This window comes from Mauremys mutica, chromosome 2 (genome assembly GCF_020497125.1).
Source record: "Mauremys mutica isolate MM-2020 ecotype Southern chromosome 2, ASM2049712v1, whole genome shotgun sequence".
In the NCBI taxonomy this organism is placed as follows: Eukaryota; Metazoa; Chordata; order Testudines; family Geoemydidae; genus Mauremys; species Mauremys mutica.
The window spans coordinates 188,197,932-188,214,266 of NC_059073.1; positions in this window are offsets into that span (position 1 = coordinate 188,197,932).

The window sequence follows — 16,335 nt, forward strand, 5'->3', positions numbered from 1 at the left end:
TAGCATCCTCAAAAACTAGACTCACTGGTCCATATACCAAGAACAGAGCAGGAATTCCTTTTGTGTTTAAGCATCCAAGGTTTCCCTAGGAACAGCAAGAGCCAGGGAGGGACTGAGAAGGATAATTTTGAAAGATCCTTGGTACAGCCTATAATTGGTTAAAAACAAATCCTTAGTTTAAAGGAGAATGTGCTACTTCCTCATGGCATCTGTAACAATCAATAAGTGACACATTTTTCCACACTTCAGCTCTCCTCTCATTACTAATTGTATTATTACTATTATATTATCTATTATTTATTTATGGTAGTGCTTGCTAAGTGCTTAGTGAACTAAGTCTCAATAGGGCAGCCCCAGCTCCAAGGAAAACACGTAGACTAAGATTAGGGGAAAGAAAATGAGATTAGGCAAATTATAGTCAATTTAGAGAGAAATCTTGACTCAATACACAGTGAACTATTTAGATTAAAATTTACATTGACATCCTAGTCCCACTGAAGTCAATTGAAAAACTCCCATTGACTTCAAAAGGATCAGGATTTCACCCGTATTCTTTATCACGATAATATGGTCTTTTCTGACAATGGTGTCACTGGTGAATTAATGTCACAATGATAATCCTGCACCATGAGCTAATGGAAGGTCTGGTCATGCTTAAAACAGGTATTTTCACGGAGCCCTTTGGCTTCCTCTCCTTTCTTTTCTTTCTCCCTCTCTCTTGCTTTTCTCCTCCTTTTAGTTCTTCAGCGATAGAGTGGCTTGAAAGGGGAAGGCAATCTGGTCTTCCTTTAACTGAATTTGAGCTTTAAATAACAGGTGTCTGCTGCTTTTGGCATTTGGAGTGGAAAATAATACTCAGGTTTCTACCAAAGTGCCTTATAAAGTTTTTTTTCCAGACCAGTTTTTATTTCTTCTTTCTCTGGCCAATCAGCTTATTCAATTTACGCATCAACCTACGTCAGCCTACTTTATTCTGCTCTTTCCAACACACTTCATAAACTGAAAATAAGTTTTCCATAAAAAATATTTAGGGTGAAATCTTGGCCCCACTGAAATCAATGGGATGTTTGCCATTGATTTTCATGAAGCCAGAATTTCACAGTCACAATTAGAGATGTGCAAATAATTGATATTTTGGTTCACTAACCAAGCTAAACATTTTTAAAAAAATAGTTTTGGGTCAACCTGCAATTTTTTAAAAACATTTTTTCGGATTGGCTAATAATTTAAAAGTAGAAAACAAAATTGTTTTGGTTGAATTAAACACTTTGTTTAGTTTTCTAAGATTATTAACTTTTAAACAAATAAAAATTGAAACTAATTTTGAAACTAATTTAAAATTGAAAAATCAAAATGTTTCAATTCAAAATGTTCAAAAATAGAGCATATACATTTTTTCCAGTTTTTTTTTACTGAAACAATTGAGTGAATTTGACATGAATTTGAAAAATATTTTGGTTGACCTGAATCTGCGTTTGTTGTGAAAAAAAATGTTTCATATGAAAAATTTCACCAGCTCGATTCACAGTGTTGGGAATGGAAATTTGGTATCTATGATTGCAAGCTTTTTGGGTCAGGGAATGTCTCTTATTACGTATACTTGTAGCATTTAGCACTATGCGAGACTCTAGACGATACAAGTAATGCAAATAATAATGAAAAGCTAAAGTAACAGTTCCTCATTAAGCAAAATATTAACTTATTATAATAACCTAATGCAGCTTTAAAGATGCGTCAGCATTTTAAAAATAAGTTTTCAGAGAAAAGTACGCTGGATGATTAGATCCTACAAAGAGCTGGCCTGGCAGTTTGTTCACTTTGTGTTTTGTTGGCTTATCATTTGATTTATTTAGTCAGCTTTGCTGGGTTACTATTAATTTAGATATATAATAAAATCTATTCTAAATATTAACAATAATCCAATATTTAAGGGGGCATGGTAACTGTGTAACTTTATACATACTTTATTATTGAATTTAATTGCCACTGAGCTGATCTATACTTTGCTCAAAAAATGCAAATAAAGTGCACATTTTATGCACTTAAAAATAACAAATGCTAATGTTCATAAAATCCTTTTACTCCAATAGTTAACCAAATTGTATACTGTACACATCTGTAAGTTTGAATATCTTGTGTTTGTGCATTGGAATAAGAGAGGGGCCTTTCTGCATATAGGAACTCATTACATAAGCATCTTTCATAATCAGGATTCTATACTACTTAAAATGGCACTGTTATTATGAGATTACTGAAGTAATGATGAAATTGTAAATATAACACCATGTTATCTGTAAAAAGGTTTATTTCTATGTGCAGTAGTGATGATACATACTGCGCAAGACAGCCTGACTTCCAAATGTAGACAGGGTTTCAATTCACTGTCTCCAATTAAATCAATGTTAGTTATGCAGCTAAAACACTAAGAAAATGTATCTGGCAGTATAGTAATATGTAAATATGCATGTGTACACACACACACACACGCCCAAAGGAGCCAGAATTTCACTATATTATATTATATTATATTATATTATATTATATTATATTATATTATATTATTAGTGTGGCAAAGACACAATGCATATCACCTCTAACAGGTGTGTTATAAAATCTTTAACAGTAAATCATCTTTATAACAGTACAAAATAAATTGAATTTAAACCTGGACCATAATATGTGGGTATTGAAACAATTTGTCAACATATTCATTTTATTCTAAGTCTGTAAAGGGAACAAGCTTCATAGAACACTTTGATGAATGTATTTCTCTGGGGACTATTCATTTTTTTAAGGTGTACTGAGCAAATGTACCACATTTGAGTTTCAGTGACAGATACTGAAAAGATGAGTGATGCCACGGTGGGGTATGGAGACCACTAACTTGTTAATATTTCATAAAGTAGAAAATCTGTAAGTATATTGTTGTTGATCTCATTATGCTGCAGACAAATTTAGCAGTCTCCACTCTAACAGCTCATTTATTTTGGACAAGTAGAGAAAATTGTCCAACATAGATAGAAACAAAGTTTCATAGACAAGATATAGAAAGTATTTAGAACAGCTTCCTGATTGATTTAACTCTTAGACTGACTTTCTTGGAGAGACAAGGAGACTAAAGATCTGAATTACCCATTTTGAATCCGCTCTTGCTCCCACTGAAGTCAATGGTAAGACTTCCAATAAAATTGATAGGCAACATATTTAAAATGGATAGATGGGGGTTTTTACACAACATATCATTAATTCATAGAACTCGCTGTCACAAGATATCATTCAGAGTGAGAGTTTAATAAGATTTTTAAAAGGATTAGTCATTTGAGGATTTAGGCATCTCACATATAGCTTATATGAACATCCACAACTATATTATATAAGATAAAAATGTATAGGAGATGTAAACTTACATTCCACAGGACATGTTCCAACTACTAGCTGCCATAGGATTAAGAACATCTTCAGGGGTAGGTTATTACATAACAATACATCCATTATGAAGTTTCTTGCATCTAGATATAAACCACTGTCAGAAATAAGACACTTGAATAGATGGGCCACTGGTCTGTAATATATGATGTTCCGTATCTTCCCTTGTTGTATTGTACAAGAGATATTGGTGTCACTGAAAGTAAAAAATAAACACAGTGACCAGAAACTACCTGGAAGAAGAAAAATGAGTTATGTTTTTTTTTAAATTATCCTAGTCTCCTCCAGAAAGCAGAACACCAGAGTAATTTCAGCCAGCATTCAAAAATGAAGAATGATCACAAAATAGCTGTCACTTAGGTCCCAGAGTTCACACTAAATCGAGTCAGTGATTGTCCGGAGTGAACTTCTGAGATTTGCCTTAGAAATCTCCCACTAATCCTTACCCTCATTTAAGCAAGTAAAATCCCCAGCATCTTTCAGCCAAATTGCCTCACAGAAAATGACTAAAAATGGGCAACGGGATGGATCACTTGATGATTATCTATTCTGTTCATTCTTGCTGAAGCACCTGGTACTGGCCACTGGGCAAGACATTGGGCTAGATGGACCTTTTGTCTGATCCAGTATAGCCGTTCTTATGTTCTTATCTACCTCTCAACTCCAGGTCTGTCTCCTTCTGTCCAAATTAAGATTTCAGCCTTTTCCTCTGATGTCCCCTGATGGATATCTAGCTGTCAGCTCGAGCTCAATAAGACTAAAACAGAGCTCCTAATCCTCTTCCCACCCACAAGCTCTCCCAGCTATCACCTGTCTTGATCACTGTGGACAACATCACCATCCTGACTGTCATAACCTCAGGCCCATAACCTGGATGTCATCTTTGGCTTGGACTGTTCTTTAAGTCTTTATATCCAGGCTGTATCTAAATCTTGCCAATTTTTTCTATAGTACATCACTGAAATATAGCCTTTACTATCCATCCACACAGCAAACATGCTTATCCAACCTCTCATACTTTTTTCTGCCCTGGACAAATACAATCTTGCCCCACTCATATCCATTCAGAATGCTACTGCAATGATCATTTTGAGTTTGTTGTTTTGCCATGTCACCCCTCTCTTTGCATCCCTGCACAGGCTCTCCCTTCTCTATCACATCAAATATAAGCTGCTTGTTTCACTCTCAAGACCTTTCAAAATCTATCTTCACTCTATCATCTCTCATTCAACATCAGTCTGTGGATGTTCACCTCCAATCAGCCCATGATGCCAGCCTCCACTACCAACTGGTTACATTTTCAAATAACCATTTTTGTGCTTCCTCACATGCTGTTCTCATGCTTGGGAAGTGCTTCCTGTAAACATCCACAAAGCTACCTCATTAGCCTCCTTAAAACCCTCCTCAAAACTCTGCCAACAAAATAATAGACAATGACTGGTACTGAGCAGGGACATGAGTGCAGTTTTCAAGTACATAAAAGGTTGTTACAAGGGGGAGGAAGAAAAATTGTTTTCATTAACCTCTGAGGACAGGACAAGAAGCAGTGGGTTTAAATTGCAGCAAGGGCAGTTTAGGTTGGACATAAAGTAAAACTTCCTAACTTTCAGGGTAGTTAAGCACTAGAATAAATTGCCTAGAGAGGTTGTGGAATCTCTGTCACTGGAGGTTTTTAAGAGAAGGTTAGATAAACATCTGTCAGGAATGGTCTAGTTATTATTTATTCTTCCTTGAGTGCAGGGGACTGGACTAGATGACCTCTCAAGGTCCATTCCAGTCCTACAATTCTATGACTCTATGATGGAGCTGCTTTGCCAAAGTGATCAATTCTGGCTGGTGTTAGGTTACAAATCACTTTAGTATTGAGTACGGGGTAATGAAATATTATTATCCTTACTGTATTAGTAAAGGGCCGCAGAACTGTACTTTGCCTGCCCTGATGGAGAGGGCCACCCTCAACTGTACCTCACTCACTAAGCAGATCCTAGTGAAGGGGAGAAGGTGGAGACAGGTGTTTTTACCTGATGGTGTGCACTCTGCTTAAGGAGTCCTAGACACCATTTGACTCTCCACTGTTTAAAAGTAGATCTGATTAGACTCAATTGAAAGTCTGTGTTTTGTTCATTGATCACATGAGCTGAAATCAATGATAACCAGGTGCTGAGCCTTAGACTAGGTGTGGGACAGTGTTGCAATAACAGACACTGAACAGCCTGCACTGGCAGTGAGGTTCCTGCTGAAATCACTGACAGCTGGGTTAAGTGGTGGAATCTCAGAATATGTGTCTCAGCAGAGAGACAGTGGTAGCAGAGGGTGGCAGCAGAGGGACAGCAGCAGTGGCCAGTGGCATTGCTCAATGACTTCCCGCCCCTGGGTGGGAGATGAGCTCATGTGAATGCACCACTGAACTCTGGGTTTTTGCTGACAAAGGACAGCAACTGGTGCAGTGGAGGGAAAGGAGAGTGGTGTGTTAAAGAAACATTTGTTCATCAGACTTTCACACTGCAAGGTGAGAAACTGAGTCAGAGGACACTGCCCAATGTGCTCTGGGGTGGGTGTTTACTCATGGTCATATGCTTTCAAATCATGGTTGTGGTAATTTCCCAAATTAATACTGGTTTCCTTTTCCCTTTTTATTAAAAGTTTTCTTTGATATATACAGACTCAGTGCTTGCGAGAGGGGAAGTGTCATCTCTTAGGGGTGCCCAGGAGTGGTGTTAGTTTTCCCAGACTGGGTTGGGGTTTGAGCCAGTTCTGTGTTGTATTGTTAACAGGAACTCCTAGATACTGAAGCCATTGTCACTGCCAACTCCACCTGGCAGGAGGGTTTAATAATACTGATAATTAATAATAATATTTAATAATAAATTTGTCTCCAGCAAATTCATTTCTCAAATTCATCTATCTGTAAAACTCTCATAACCTTAGTGTTGAAAATTTCTCTCTCAAAACTAACAGAAATGTGACCTCCACCTACTTACTATCTGAACTGATTATGCAAAACCGTCTCTTCTCCTCATCAGTGCCAAAATCCAACATATTTTTACTGCATCTGGCCCAAGCAGACATTGTACTGAGGCAGATTTTCCTATTAATTAGATCTCAAACTATTTCTGATATCTTTTGCAGTACCACCCACTCTCAATATTTCAAATTACACTCTGATGTACTTTTTGCATTGTCTGAGTTAAGTGCATTAAGTTTCAGGTAGCACTTGAGTTCCTTAGGTTCTAAGAGAAAATATAGTTAGACAATTACAAACATATTGGGTGAAATTCTGGCTCCATCAAAGTCAGTGGCAAAACTCTCATTGACTCCAGTGAGGCCAGGAGTTCACCCTTCATAAATGTACAGTAAGCACAAAGGTACCAATCTTGCAGTCTGTTCTGCATGCATGTGTGCCTCCATGCAGAGAATCATTGATGTTCAGAGGCCCCAATGATATATTATAGGGTTCAATCCTATAATGGGAGGATAGATTAAATTAGCTCAAAAGCCTTTAATTTTATGACTCTATTATTTATTATCCTCAGCTCTTTACATCACTTCACTGATTTCTGTAGAAATTCATATTCCATGATCGCCATTGTACATTTGTCATTTAGAACATATATCTGCTTGTTACATCACGTGTTGTATATTCATCACGACTGGTATTTATATTCTATATTAGGTATCTATGCTGGTCCTGCCTGTAGTATATTGTTTGTGTGTTTTTAAAGATTTAAGAAAGTTTTAAGAAAGAACAAATCAATTCTTGTACACAGAGCAATGCCTAATGTATTTTACACTGCTGCAAAAGGAGTTGCATAAATGTAAAGTCTGAATTTCTCCCATGTACATCAGTTTAGATGTACAGTAAGAACTGGTGCTATTAAAAATAAAAATGAGATCCCATGCATTCATATGAATGCTTAGCACTTGGATGGCACTTTCATCAAAGGCTCTCAAAGCATTTCATAAACACTAAGTGTTAGATTCTGCCACCCTTACTTATGATGACTATTACCATTATCCTCAAATAGTTCTGTTCATTACATTATCTGAGGAGTAAGATACTACTCAGTCTAAGTAAGATGTCAGAATTTGACCTCAATGAGTTAAGGCAACTTTCTCAGGAAGATGCTCTGGATGTTCTAATAAATCTATTCCATCTCAAAGTAAGTTTTATTAAAGTCATTTTACGTATGTGTAAACTGTGACAAGAGAATTTAAATGACTTTCCCAAATTCACCTAGTGAATCAGTCACAGAGCTGGGAAGAGAATGCAAGAGTCCTGATCGCCAGGCCCCAGCTCAAAGCACTAGATCACACAGACTCCACTATTCCAATGACATCAGATATCACATCAAGATGTAAGAGATATTTTATGATTTTTTTTAAGTAATTGGACAGTCTGGATGAGATTTTCAAAATTGCCGAAGGGGTTTCCATTTAAATTAAAAGGAATTGAATGCCCAAATTCTATAAATAGCTTTGAAAGACTCAGTCTCTACACACAGTATTGCTTTTATTTTTTAGAGTAAAACTTTACCACCTGTCCAACTCTTTGTTCATAAATGTATAAAGTACTGTAAACTAAATGCCTTGTCAGTCAAAAAAAAAAATCTGCATGACCTGCTGGCTGTGTCAGTTGGTCAGAATTAATCATGCTTCAAAACCAAAATAACATTGAGATCTACATATCATGACCTCTTTGATGGTGTCTGACATGTATAGACATGTTTAGGAGGAAAAAGTTTTCAATAGACCAAGCTAATAATATTTTTATTATGATAGTTAAAATCCTGCACAGACTATAAAAGGTACAATTTTGCATTTGACTTATAAATGCTTAATCCATTTAAAAGTAATATTCATTGTCATTAAATGAGAAATAATTATCTCTTTAATATTTATTGAAAACAATAAAAAGACAATTCATCATGAATGTGTCAAATATTACAGAACATATGAGAATAATTAGTGATTTCACTTAAATTTCTGTTCAGTATGAACCTTTTATTTTAGTAGATTCATAGATTTAAAATCCAGAAGGGACCATTTTGATTATCCAGTCTGGTCTCCTGTATAATGTAGGTCATAGAATTTCACCCAATGATTTGGGCATCCAGTCCAATAACTCATGGTCAGATTAGAGTGGTATCTTTCAGAAAGTCATCCAATTTTGATATAAAGATGCGAAGTGATGTTGAATTTACCTTTCCCAATAGCTAATTAAACTTAATGTTAAAAACTTGCATGTGGATTTTAGTTTGTACTTTGCTAACTTCAACTTCTAGCGACTGCAACTTGTTAGGTCTTTTTCTGCCAGATCAGGGCCTGATCCAAAGGCCATATAAGTCAAAGGGGAAAACTCCCATTGACTTCAGGGAGCTTGTATCAAACCATTAAAAAGCCCTAAAGTAGCAGATATCTTCTCTCTGTGTAGGTACTTATATACCATGATAAAGTCACCTCTTAACCTTCCAATTTGTGGTACAGTAGGAGCAGGGTAATGTCACAGAGAATCTGTTAGAACCGTCTGAAAGAAAATCCATGAACATTTTTGAAAAAAAGGAGTTTTGCACAGACAAAAAAATTGTCTTTGAAAAATGATGAGTTCCCCTACTCTCGATCCTCACTACTTTGTTGGATCTGAGTCTCCATCTCTGCCTCTCAGCCCCTTATGTAGAGTTGGCCTGGGGCAGGGAGGGAGTATGTTAGAGCTTTGCTACACATATCATCCACTGGTATAGGGTTGTTTAAGGACCTTACATCAATTGTGGGTTTCCTGTTTTCTTCCTATATTAAGGAGTACTCTGGTGGAGGACAGACTCTTGCCCAAATTGTTTTGACACAGTTAACATTGAAGAATTGTTAGCATGTCTATACAACTTTGCTGGGGTCTATGGAGCAGCTGTAAAATAGCTTCATTCTTTCTTCTCTGATAAGTCTCACAGAGTTATGAAAGTAGAGTCTATAACGAAAAGTAAGCTGTGAGCAGGTGGCTATTAAGTTGCCTCCCATGATCTGCCTTCCTTTCATGTTAGATATAGATTATATTCTCCAGGAGTGATAGTCTTACATTATATAGCTACCTTAACTAAAGCTTCTAAATGTTCAACACAAAGTATTTACTTCTTCAGTTACTGGTATGATATCATCTACAGGACTGATATCAGACAGTACATATATTTATTCTGTGTAACACAAAGATGGGCCTAAACCTAAATATCAGATCTGAATATTACCAAAATTTGGGGAAGTTTGGATCCACATCTGAATACAAATTTTGGCCAATCTCTGATATTTTAAATAAAAGTGCTAAATGTTAGAAATATCCTATGCGGTATAGTTGTATCCATGTTGTTCCCAGTATATTAGAGACACAAGGTGGGTGAGGTAATATCTTTGATTGAACCAACTTCTGTTGGTGAGAGAGACAAACTTTCATGCCACACAGAGCTCTTCTTCAGGTCCCTATCGTATATCCTACACACTTCAGAGAGGTTACTCAGTGACTCGTGAGATTTATAAGAGCAATGAAATCTCAGTAAGGACAGGGAGATTTATTATAAATTTGGAACCAAAGTCATTTAATCAGTAGCTAGCCCAGGGATTGGCAACCTTTGGCACGTGGCTCACCAGAGTAAGCACCCTGGCAGGCCGGGCCAGTTTGTTTACCTGCCACGTCTGCAGGTTCGGCTGATCGTGGCTCCCACTGGCTGCAGTTCACCGTCCCAGGCCAATGGGGGCTGCGGGAAGTGGCACAGGCCAAGGGTTGTGCTGACCACTGCTTCCTGCTGCCCCCATTGGCCTGGGACAGTGAACCGTGGCCAGTGGGAGCTGTGATCAGCCGAACCTGCAAACGTGGCAGGTAAACAAACCGGCCCGGCCCTCCAGGGTGCTTACCCTGGCAAGCCGCATACCAAAGGTTGCCGATCCCTGAGCTATCCACTATTATCTAAGAAAAGATACTGAAACCTACATAAAATTATTAACAAATACAAATGTTTTCACGTGCTGTAAATATATTTCCTGAAATGCTGTTCACATAAAACATTGCTAAACTAGTACATACAAAAAGATGCTTGATAAAGCAAGTTTGAATCATAGAATGATCCTATGAGTTTATGAATTACCGCAATTATTCTATACTTGTTGTAACAAATAAGCATATTTAATTAAAAGAAAGCCTTTCCATTACTAGATACTAAATCATGTTATGATGCTTTTATTAGTAATACACAGTCCACAATTTCCATGGTAGAGATGGAAATCCAGTCAAACCATAGAATTCCAATTTTCCTGCTGTTAATAAGTAAATCTTTTGGTGAAAAATTTTAGATGTTGGAGACTGTAAATGCTAACAAAGTTCCCCCAAATTTTGCAAAATGATGTCATTTGAGAAAAAAGAGATCATGTCAGCTTTGCTGAAAGCTACACATTAGATATGCTACTTCTGAATTGCCAATGCTAATTAAATACAAATTATTAGATTCTCAGGTACTGATTATCCAATATTGTTTGTTAAATCAACATATCTGGAGAAGAGATGGACAAAAAATTTTCCTCAAAAATTGCTCTTATAAAGTACATGCTTTGTCTGACTTTGTGCCCCTTTTGTGTCATTCCTTTCAGGCTCCAAATCGGCAAAACACTCAACTTAAAGTGCTTAAATTAAAACAACAACAACAACAACAACAAAAACATGAGTAACCCCATGCATGTCAATGGGACTAAAGCATGTGCTTAAAGTTAAGGACATGCTTAAATGTTTTCCTGAGAATGAACTTCAATGAATAGTGTTGCAAATGAGTTTATTGGCAGGAAAGTTCATTGAAACAGATCATTTAAAGCATATATTACAAATTATTTGCAAAAAGTCAATTTTGAACTCATGAACACAAGTATTTGCATCAGAAACCTGATTCTAAGACTTATGTTGTCTAATAGTGATAGAGAAATGATAATGTGGAACTTCTGTGTATGATCAAAGTCAAATAAAATCGACCAACACAGCTTGAATTTTGAAACCAAATATTCCTAATCAACTCCTATTATTGGGAGCAATTATTCTTTTATGACTTCTAGACAAATACAATTTTACAAATTTGGATTGCCAAATGTTAAGAACTTAAATCCATATTCAGTAGAACTGATCAAAATTGTTTCCTCAAAACATTTTTTCAACCAAAATGAAAATTTTCATGAAAAATGGTGAAATATTCTATTTTTCAATGAAAAACAAACAAAAAAAATTGGTGAAAAAATCCCTGAAAAATGAAAAATTGAACTAAAAATGTTTGTGACCATTTCCATTTCAAAAAGCAAACCTTTCATGTGAGGTTTATTTTTAAAAAAAAGCAATAAAAATGGTTTTTCTACAAAAAAATAATTGGCATTTTTCAACCCACTTTAATAGTTTGGCACTTAAATCTGGCCTAAGTACATGCCACTCAGTAGGGCTTGTGATGTTCAGCATCTCTAAAAATCAAGCCACCAATTCAGATGCATACATGTGGATATAGGTACCTAATTTTAGGCAACCATATTTGAAAAAAATTAAACATGGCTTGTCAAGTTGGCTCTGATGACATAGAGCAGGAGATATCTTTTCTGGGGTACTTTTGTAAGACTAAAGGGTTGGTTTTTTGTATAACAATCCAATGCAATATGCTTGCTTATTATAATATCTGTTAATGATGACCTTTCCCTTATCTATTCCACCCTTTTTACAGAATGATTAATTAATCTATAGAATACATGACAAAACATTTTAATTAAATATGTTGTAGCACTTGAAAGCTGTAAATGTAAATCTGTTTTAGTCTCTCTATTTGCTTTCCACTCGTTACCTATATCTTTGTCTTGGAAACTTATTTCTAAAGAAACTGTACTTAAAACCAGTCCTAAAAACCTGACTAAAACTCTCACCCTTCAGTTATGAAGATCTGCTGCCTGCCCCCTGCCAGAAGATCAGTGGAGCACATTGTCTTTGAAGGGATTCAAATCATGAATCTCTAACAAACCCAGGGAAGGAAACATGGACTAATAAACGGCACAACCTTTTACTAGCTACAGGTCTGGTATGACCCCAATCACCCTGGTACTGGAAGCCTAGATGAACAAAAGAAGTTAGGAGCCTAAGTCACTATTTTGTGGCTCCTTTGTCCCAGTTTTGGGACCACCCTGATATACAAAATTCTCACTGAACCCTGTAGGTACCTAAATTCACTCGGTGCCTAAGTTTTTCTCTCGGTGCCTCTGTTTCTGCGTCTGAGCATGTGCACTGCTGCCTCCCTCTAGGCATCCAGACACCTATCTCCACCTAAGCCCAGAGTGATTAACAAACCGGGGGGGGGGGGGGGGGGGGCATTTGGCTGAGTAACTGATGGCCAGGTAGCACTTTCTGAGCATGCCTACTGGATCGGGCCCCTCAGGCGAGTTCACACAAAACAACTGGGGGGTGGAGGAGATCCTTGGTAACCTTTAGCCCAGTGGTTACAGTATTCACTTGGAATAGGGGAGACCCCCAATTCAAATCCCCCTTTGTCTGTGCTACCTCTCAAGTGAGTTTCCCTAACCACTGGACTATGACATATTCTGATGTGAGGCTCCTTCAGTCTCTCCTGTTGAAGGTGTTGCACTCTGGATAAATAATTAAATAGTCATTGGCACAGGTGGAGGATCCCAAGTCTCACACATCCTGGGTGAATGTCATATCCATCAGGTTACAGAGTCATTTTCATGCTTATGCTTTTCTCTTTCTCTCTGGCCCAAATGACTCTTCTTGGGGGTAAATTATAGCCCCCTTTACACTCCGAGAGATATGTAAAGGGTCCTTAAAGTAAGAGAGTCTGAGTCATTATTTTTGTGACTACATATTTATATGATTTATGTGACCACTGAGACTGCCAGTATATATGCAAACTTACCATTCTTTCCTATTATGTTGTTCCCCATCCCACTGTATCCCCATTTAGCCACCTGCTGTGTCTTGTGATAGTCCTAGATTTTGAATTCTCTGGGGCAAGGATTCTCTTTCTTTAACTTGGTTGTATAGTGCCCTGGTTTTTGACTGGGGCCTCTAGTTGCAATCCTAATAATAATCATCAGAGTAGTTAAAAAGCAAAGAAACAAAAAATCACAGGGCACAAAACATTGAAAATGGTGAAATTTTAACCAGATGTTTGGATTTAAAAAACCAAAACTAAGCAAAACCCTCCCAACATTTCACTGAAATATTTTGGGTTTTGGTTTTGTTCCTCAATAAAAAAATCAAATTTGTGACAGGAAATGTCAAACCTTCAAAATGTAAAACATATAAGCCACCTCTACTAATTTTTTATACTATTAAGATTATATAATATTTCAACAATATGGTATTGTCACAAAAATTCTGCATTTCTTTTACTCCCGTATAAGAAGGGGACACATTAATGGAGTAGAGAACAAAATGAAGAAGGATGAGGCAAAACAAAATACAGGCGTGGGGTAAAGTTGAAGTGGAAAAGAAGGGGAAAAAATGATGCACAAGCACGGTATATTATTACAGGATGGACAGATGGGCATCTTTTCTTCTTCAGTAGCTCTGTTTTTATAAACACTTTTATCTATATCTACCAGCAAGTTTGCTCTGCTAAAGATACATTTGTCTGAGGATGGATTCACAGAGGGCCTTCTTTTTTCATGGATCGGCAAATGGTTAACTATAGCTGGAAGCAGCCTGCTCTCTACCCTAACAAACTCATTATATAATAAAAGCTTATCCAGATATGCTATCGGCAGTGTAACAACTAAATCACAGACCTTAGGAGGTAGCTGTTACTAATGATTGTCAATTATTTTACCTGGTGGTACAATTAATTTATAAAAAGTAAAGTTTTGAGTTTACTGGTTGTAAATAATTAACTTTATCTCAAACTCTGCAGGTCAATTTCAAGGTTTAATGAATTAAAATAATTTTCTGTGCTTGTAAGTCATAAATATTCTTTATTATATAGTTTTAGGTCAAAATCAGACTATAAGGAATTAACCAATAAGGAGTAAACTTGCTTGAACTCAAAGAAAGTGATTTTTAATATCCAACATATTTTCTAGACCACTTATTAATTGTGTCTGTTTCTTGTAGTGCAAAATGAATAATGCATTGATTTTACTTCATGCAGTGAATTTAGTGCATCTTAATATTTAAGATAAAACCAATATATGCATTTAGCCCAAATTAGAAGGTAATCTTTGTATGTCTCACATAATTGTCCATAATTTTAAAAATGTTTTTTTCTTATTGTCCAAATGAAATGGGATGAATCTAAGATACAAATGTGAAGAATTTGTTCTGATCCTTTTTTGGACTTTTACAGGTTTTATTTTTCATGCTCATTGCACGGTGTCTTCCATTCCAAGCTTAGAGGCATGAAAGTATAATTAAAATACATCACTTGAGATGAGAAACAGACAAATTAATTGGCTTGGAAGCCTAATTTATATTCTTTAAACATTTATGGGGATGCTAAAATGAACAAAGGAATATCACTCCAAATGAATCATTATCACCTTCAATGTAACTTTTTATGCTACCTTTGAAAAATCTCTTGGTATCTAATCACGTTGTAAATAATGCAGTGCTAATTATAATTTGCCACAAGGTGATGTCTCAAATTCTGGAAGGCTTCCTTTAGTGAATTCTTTAGATGTTAAATGAGAAACAGGACAATCTGCATAAAGCCAGTATGGTATAATTCACATTATTGTAGAAAGTGTATTCACTTGTACAATAGCATATGCAATATCTAAAAGTATAAAAATAAGCTATCATGTCTAAAGGAGAAATGTTGGGGTTTTTTCTTTTCATAAACTTGTGTGTTTGAAAAATAAATACCAGCAAATGTATCATTTCAAGCAGCAATACACTGAAGAAAATATCCAGCAGAACTAAAATTCATTTGCAAATTTAAAACCATTAATTTGGGGTTGAACAGGGATTGGGAGTGGCTGGCTCATTACAAAAGCAGCTTTGCCTCTGCTGGAATTGAAACCTCCTCATCTATTATTGGGAGTGGACTACAACCACCCTCATCGAATTGGCCCTGTCAACACTGGTTCTCCACTTGTGAGGTAACTCCCTTCTCTTCACGTGTCAGTATATAATGCCTGCATCTGTAATTTTCACTCCATGCTTCTGAAGAAGTGAGGTTTTTTTACCCATGAAAGCTTATGCCTAAATAAATCTGTTAGTCTTTAAGGTGCCACTGGACTCCTTGTCATTTTTGAAGAAAATATGTCATTGGTGGTGTTGGGTGTAATTAAATGTAAGCAGGTGCACTTCAGCTTGGCAGAGTAATTCAAATGTAAAAATATACACACTCTACTGAGCAGTATCAGAGGGGTAGCCGTGTTAGTCTGGATCTGTAAAAGCAACAAAGAATGCTGCATGCTGCAAACGTCTGTTAGTCTATAAGGTGCCACAGGATTCTTTGTTGGTTCTACTGAGCAGGTGACCATACTATAAAACCTGCCACCAAAACCACAGCTGATTTTCACCCTTGTTGGAAGTCACAGAAGGTAAGCCATGGACTGAATGAGCATGAAAACTCAGCTAATTGTCTTCTATCTCCAACTGAGAGAAAAAAAAAGGAGGGTGGGGGCCACTGGCTTGATAGCATGAAGAAGGTGGCACTGTCGCTGCTCATAATGTACCTGCATTGCATATAGAGACAAACGGGTGGCCTAATCTAGCGTCCACTGGAGTCAATGGCAAAGTTCCCATTGACTTCAGTCATGAAAAATCAGGGTCCTCATGTTCTGTTGCCTTACACCAGGCAGTATTATTTACACCAGTGCAAAGTAAATAGTACAGTAATATGTTACACTCTCTTTGTACTACGGTAAATACAGGGAGTAGGACAGTGGAGAATCAGGCCT